The sequence below is a fragment of the Impatiens glandulifera genome, chromosome 1 (assembly GCF_907164915.1).
Source record: "Impatiens glandulifera chromosome 1, dImpGla2.1, whole genome shotgun sequence".
In the NCBI taxonomy this organism is placed as follows: domain Eukaryota; kingdom Viridiplantae; phylum Streptophyta; class Magnoliopsida; order Ericales; family Balsaminaceae; genus Impatiens; species Impatiens glandulifera.
Genome location: NC_061862.1, coordinates 99979285 through 99986188, shown reverse-complemented (window position 1 = coordinate 99986188; position 6904 = coordinate 99979285). Strand labels below are relative to the sequence as shown.

General features: G+C 33.1%; 1 pseudogene; it reads left to right on the top strand.

Annotated features, from left to right (window-relative positions):
- The first annotated feature begins 335 nt into the window (after positions 1–335).
- Positions 336–2394, top strand: LOC124922545 (annotated as a pseudogene).
- Positions 2395–6904: the final 4510 nt, after the last annotated feature.

The window sequence follows — 6904 nt, the reverse complement described above, 5'->3', positions numbered from 1 at the left end:
TTTTCCCATATATTGAAAGTTCACTACAACAAAATATACCTACAATGACCCATAATTACCAACACGTATCAAGCGTTGGTAAAAGTCTTAACAAAAAAATGGTTTTGTCAACCTTTAATATTTATGACCACCTTTTCAAATAAAATAAAAATAAAAATAATAATTAATAGGCAGGTCTTAAACTCGTGCGGGTCCCTCTTAATGACTAATGAGTGGGATAAAGAGATTTGTTGTTCAATAACTTTCATTTTTACTTCTCTCTCTAGATTTTTACTTCTCTTTAGGATCCTGAATCTCTTCTCAACCTTCTTCTCATCCTTCTTGACATAATCTCCTCTAATTTCTTCTTCTTCCGCGATCAATCATTTATCAGACTCGATCTTCAATTACAACGATGATGCTCAGAACAAGATTCTTCAGGAAGAAGCCATGGACTAACGACCCTCACTGCTTCAAGCGTGTCAAGATCTCCGCTCTCGCTTCGGCGGCACCATCGAGATCATGGGTCTTATGCAAGGGAAGACTTAAGGAGACACCATCATAGTCATGGATTCCTTCGCTCTCTCCGTTGAAGGCACAGAGACTAAGTTAATACCCAGGAAGACGCTTATGAGGTCGAATATTCTCAGAAGAACAAGCAGGTTTTATTTTATTTTATTTTATTTTATTTCAACATCGAAATTAGATTACAATGAGTAAAAACCAGAAGGTGTAGATAGTGTTGATTCCAATCCCATAGTTAATGCTAGAAGAAAATCATAGTCTTTATGGTAGTTGAAGAGATACTGAAGAAAACTGATGAGATTCTCTTTAGTTTGTTATGCTTCAGCTCTGTCTTGTCCTCGTTAAGAGATGAGATCAGTTAAATCATTGAGTCTTGTCCTCGTTAAGAGATGAGATCAGTTAAATCATTGAGTTGAATCACAATAACATGTTTGTTCTTGTAAACTTCTTCTGTTTGCTAACACTAGTTTCAGATGGATCATATTTTGGAAACTCTAGTATCTGAACTGATTTGACAATAACTTTCTATTAGATAAAAAACCGCTAGCTAATTTCTGAATGTCTTGGACTAAGTTCAGTTTCCAAGAAATCTGATGGATAAAGTGTTTTTTCAAATGAAGCCAATAATTGTATTTTAGTAACTTGTAGATTTTCAAATTCACTTTTCCTTGTATATGGGGCATATAAAATTGTTTGGCTGAAGTGTGGATACCTGTCATAGATTTTGAACACACATTTTCTACTTGACATTCATGCCCTTGAGGTTTGCTCTTATAATTGGTTTTAGGCAAAAAGGTTAGAAAACGTAGTTGGGTAGTACCATTCACACCCTGGTTATGGTTGTTGTCTTTCTGGTATCGATGTTTCAATGCAGATGCTGAACCAGCAGCATCATGAGCCATTTCTGGCTATAGTGATTGATCCAATTAAGACAGTTTCAGCTGGAAAGGTTGAGATAGGGGAATTTAGAACATATCTGCCAACTGATGATCCTGTTTTAGAATATCAAACTATCCCCTTGAACAAGATCGAAGACTTCGTCGTACACTGTAAACAGGTTATATTATGATTGTTTTCAAATTCGATTAGATTAGACATCTTTGATACATGCATGTATGTAAGTTTCAGAATATCTTGTTGTGTTTGTTTCTTGATATGCACTGGATATATCATATTTTAAATCATCACTTGACTGTTACATCTTGGATATGTTATGGAATAAGTACAGGGTGAACACTCTCTCCTTGTCGCCTTTGCTAGGAAATGGACACTATTTAGCTGGACAAATGTCTGATTTGGGTATGTCCGCCTTTTCATATTCTAATCATTGGTGTTGTAGGTTGCAAGCTCTAAATGCTAATTGATTAACTTTTCTGTTATATATTATCATTATCATGCAACTGAAAAGCTAGAGCAAGCTGAAAATCATTTGTCACATTCACGATTTGGGCCTCTTATAACTCTTTCTTCTTCAAGAAAGAAAGAGGTTAGTGGATACATATATATTATATGCTCTCTGTTTACAGAAGATACTTGTTTGATGGTCTGGTATTTGATCTGATTTTGTTGAATTGCAGGAAAAAAATGAACTTGCGAAAATAACCAGGAACAGTGCAAAGATAACGGTTGAGCAGATTCACAGATTAATGTTACAGGTGGGTCTTTCTTCTCTTTCCAACTGTTTTGTGATTTTGGATCTTCTAATTATACATAATAATCATTTTCTCTTTGATCAGGTTATAAAGGACATACTATTCAATTCAGTTAGACTGCTCAACAACAGCAATAGACACAGTTGCTGTAAACATTCTTCTAGTCCTGAACCTATGGTTGAAACCTAATCAAAATCCTCAATGGATTACCAACTCTGTTTATATTTTCTTCTCTTTAAACCCCTAAACCTTACATTTTTTTCTCTCTGTGAATTGAAGAAAGCTAGGGATATTCAGCGACTTATTCTCCAATGGGTTTACTTTGCCAATTGCTTTTTCATAGGTATGTTTGATACAATTTGATTCTGATATAGTGAACAGAGAATAGAGAATTTTAGAAATTTATGAGGGAGAAGATATATAGAGGATATTATTGCTTGTTACACTTGGCAACAATGTCGAATAGCAGAATAATATTGAATACCAGATTTCTAAGACAATGTCGGGTATGTTCTTACACTTGGCAACAATGTTGACTGTAAGTACCTCCCCAAAACAATGTTTAAAATGTGCAAACAACTTTTAACCTTGAACAAATATGACACATAAATTACAATTAACCTTCTAAGACAAGTTTTGAACTCTCATTCTATTTCATTCATTTTTTATATTTTAAAAGGTACTGCTGTCATTTATCAATGCATTGTGATTTTAGTTGGAAGAATGGATCGATTTGAGTTGTAATCTTTGTTGATTGACAAGGGAGCTGTCGAGACATCTTTCATAAAGGTATTTTTTATATTTTTTATGTCTTTTTTGTCTTGATTATTGCAATATTCTTTATTGGTAGTATATTGTTAGAACTCTAAGTAAAAATGTTCTCTTGCAGAATAATTAATCCTTTTAAGAAGCGTTACATCATATCATGTCATGGTGTTCCACTCGACGACATTAGGTAAAAGCCTATATAATGAATAGCTGCAGTTCTCTTGATTTAAAAATTAATTATTACGAAAGCCTTCGTATGAAGCATTTTAATGTTTAAACAACAGTGTGGCCATGTCAAAATTCGCGTCAATCTTTCTTATTTCCAGCTGCAACAAGTGTTCAAGCATGTGGTAATATTTTCATTACTTGAGAGCTGTCTTTAGTTTTTCTCTTGTGGATTGTTATCCCCTTTGCCTTTCTTGGAGATAACATGTATATTTAAAACATTTCAATGTAATCTTTATTTCTGAGTTTACCTAACAACATTTAGCATTGCTATGTTACAAATATGTATTACTGGCTAAACACAATCACGTATAGCCTTGATCCTTACAGGGACTTTAGGTTGTTGTTGGCGCCATATCCCGCACCAGGATCGTCAAGGAAGCTACTTGTCAATTTATGACCTGTCTGCCCTACCATTTCAGGTTTTATTTATTTGTTTTAAGTTTAAAAATAACTTAATTCGAAAACTATTTATGTTTCAAATCTTTGTACTTGTCATTTTTATTTTGATTGTCTAGTTTTAAGTTTTATAGTCTTTACACTACTCTAGATTTGTTGATTATCAAGCTCGCTATATGATGACCATTTCAATCTACATACCTAATTAATTACAATAAAATTATACCCATTATAACAAAATCCAGATGTAAGCTTTACGTTCTATTATTAATTTAGTTTCTGGTTTGCAGGTAGAGCAAACAATGATGCACTTGAAAATGGAATAATTGTCGAGTTCATAAGACAACAAAGATAATAATCTCGTCTACCATTAGAATAATTGGCGTATATATATTACTTAATTGTTTTGTCTTTTAAGTATATTAAATTTTCTTCTAGTCTAATTGTTTTTTTAAACCATTAGAATATGATTACAAACTTGTAATATATATAATTTTATAAGATAATATTGTTTAGTTATTTAATTTAAAAATAAATAAAAAAATAAAAATTCAGATAAAATTGTCAAAAGAAACTAAAAATAAATTTAAAAATAAAATAGACTTTTGGCAACGCTTAAATGAATTTTACCGACGCTTAAATAAGCGTTGTTAAAACTTATGCCCACCCTGCTTTTGGCGACATAAGATTAAGGGCCAGTGATCTTTTTGGCGACGCTTTTAAGGGTTGGCAGAAGCCTTTTTAAGCGTCGCCGAAAGTCCTTTTTGTTGTAGTGGTTGTCAATTTATATGATTGGTCCGCATGCATTATATCTTTCTTTTAAATGTTTTTCAAATTTGATATACTCGATAAATTTTAAAATATAAGTAAACATTAAATTTGGATTGAATTTAATTTTACAAATTAAAACAAATTCGAAGATTTGAATCATATTGTTTAAAATATTTATATATAAATAATATTTTATTTATATCTTTACCTGTGAAAATACATGGATCCATGCTATTAAAATATTGTTGTTCGCATACACGATTAGTAGACTACATGATATTCATTTATCCACGGTAAATGTTGTTTATATACTAATTAACCTTAATAAGAAATTGATAAAGGGTTTTGATAATTTATTCTAAACAATCAAAGATGGAGAAATTGTTTAATTAAAATAGCTAATTAATTTAGGATAATTAGTCAACAATTATAAAATTACCATGTTTTGAATATTTAGTTTAAATAATCATAAAGGAAGAAATTTTTAAGTCAAATAGTTAATTAAGTATTAGTATTAATTAACTATTAGCATTAAAATAAGAACTTAATTGTATAAATTTAATCATAAATTTAATCATGTACAGGTTAAAGAAAAACCGGAAAGAAAACAAGATCGGTTTTAGCATAATTGGGTTTATATCATCGGTATTATGCAAAGTGAATACGTATCCAGTTATTTAAAACTTTGGTATTATATTAAAGGCGTAACCGGTAGTTTATAAGATCAGTATTTTGTAAACACGCAGCCGGTTTTATTTCAGTTCGACATTTTACAAACTATTCGGTTATCTATACTTCGGCAGTTTATCGAAGCGTAGCCGGTTATTTATGTATCGATAGTTTATTTAAGCGTAACCGGTATTTTTGAAATCGGCATTTTACATACACGTAATCGGTAGTATGAGAAGTCAGTATTTTATTAGAGCGTAACTGGTAGTTTGTACTTCAGTTTTATATTGAAGGGTAACCAGCATTATACACATCGGTTTTATATCAAGGCACGCGTCCGGTATTTTGCAAAACACACATCCGGTGTTTTATAAATCGGTATTTTGCAAAACACGTGTCCGGTTTTATCTTCCGGTATTATATAACGTCGATTATATAAGAAGCGCGTCCGGTATTGTGTTGAAATCGGGTTTTCAATAAAATCGGTATTTTTATTGGAGCGCTTCCGGCTTTTCTTGATTCTCACAAAGCCTTGAGACCATATAAGGACGCTTCCGGTAGTTGCAGACGTCAGCTTTATGTTTCTCCAGCATTTGTTACAATTTCTGTGCAAAGACTGATGAAGACCTTTTTGGCAGTAGTAGAGTTATGCTAAAAGAACCAAAAACAAGTCAAACCTTCTGAGATATACGCTCCTCGTAAATCACAATTCATGTTAGAATTGGGATCGTCGATAGGGGACCGGGGTCCAGCTGAAGGTGATCACTTACAACAACACACACCAATTGGCACTAATCCGGTTAGAGATTAAAACTGTTCATAACACCACACAAGTTGTCACAGACTCTTGAACCAAGTTCAAGGGTGCTAGTGTCTGTTTCAACCTGAAACAATTGCACACAATTCGGTTAATAGAAGGAAGTATGAGAAGATCGGTTTAAGTGAAGTGAGCTCGGTTCGGTTGAGATGTGGAATAGTCGATTCGGTTAGCTTAGTAACAGAATGTAAATGAAGAACACAGAACACAGATTTTTATGGATGTTCGGAGCAAAACCCTCCTACGTCACCCCTTCTTCTCAAATAGTGAGAAGGATATTCACTAATGGAATATTACACACCACAATACGATCAACTCTTATTTACCGCTCGATATACACTTTACAATACTCACACAGTATTGTAATATACTTTTTCACATAATGTTTAACGTTTATAACTGTTTCACTTTGATCAAAGAAACTGTATGAGTTCAAATGCTTTTTAGGTTTGATCAGGTAAAAGTTGAGTTGATAGTTTGCGCGTTTTTATCTGCTTATTAATGCCCTTGGCTTCCTCTTATATAGGAAATGTGACAATGGTCATATTTCCTTTTCTTGAGCTAATTGGTCATGGGTAGCCGAGCCAGTAAGAGTAGCTTAGCTTTTCTTTTTATACACGTGGCATCCATGCATGAGGGCGGTCGCCTGCACCGTGAAGGTTGCTTGTGGGCTTGGGTAAAATCTACAATCATTAGATTGTTGCATGCCTTATCTCAGAATCTTCTTTTACATATTTCCAAGATATATTCATTTCGTCATCTTCAGATTATTCATGACTTTGAATAATCTTCCCGTTGGCTTTAAGATCTTCAATGTGTTGAGCTAGCCGGACATTTTCGGTTAGTTGGGCCTGAGTTTGAGCTGATCCGGTTTAACTTCAAGTATGTTTAAGCTGGTTTTTCTTAACCAAGAGGATAGATGAGTTTGAGTATTTCGGTTTGGCCGATCTTGTTGATGAGTTCAGCCGATTCGGTTGAAGCTGTTCCTGCACATTTAGTTAAGGATTGATTAAGTTCTTTTAGATGGTTAAGTAAATTAACTATCTTGATTTTTCTAACAATTCTATTAATGACAATTTGGCTTATTATCATCCAAGTA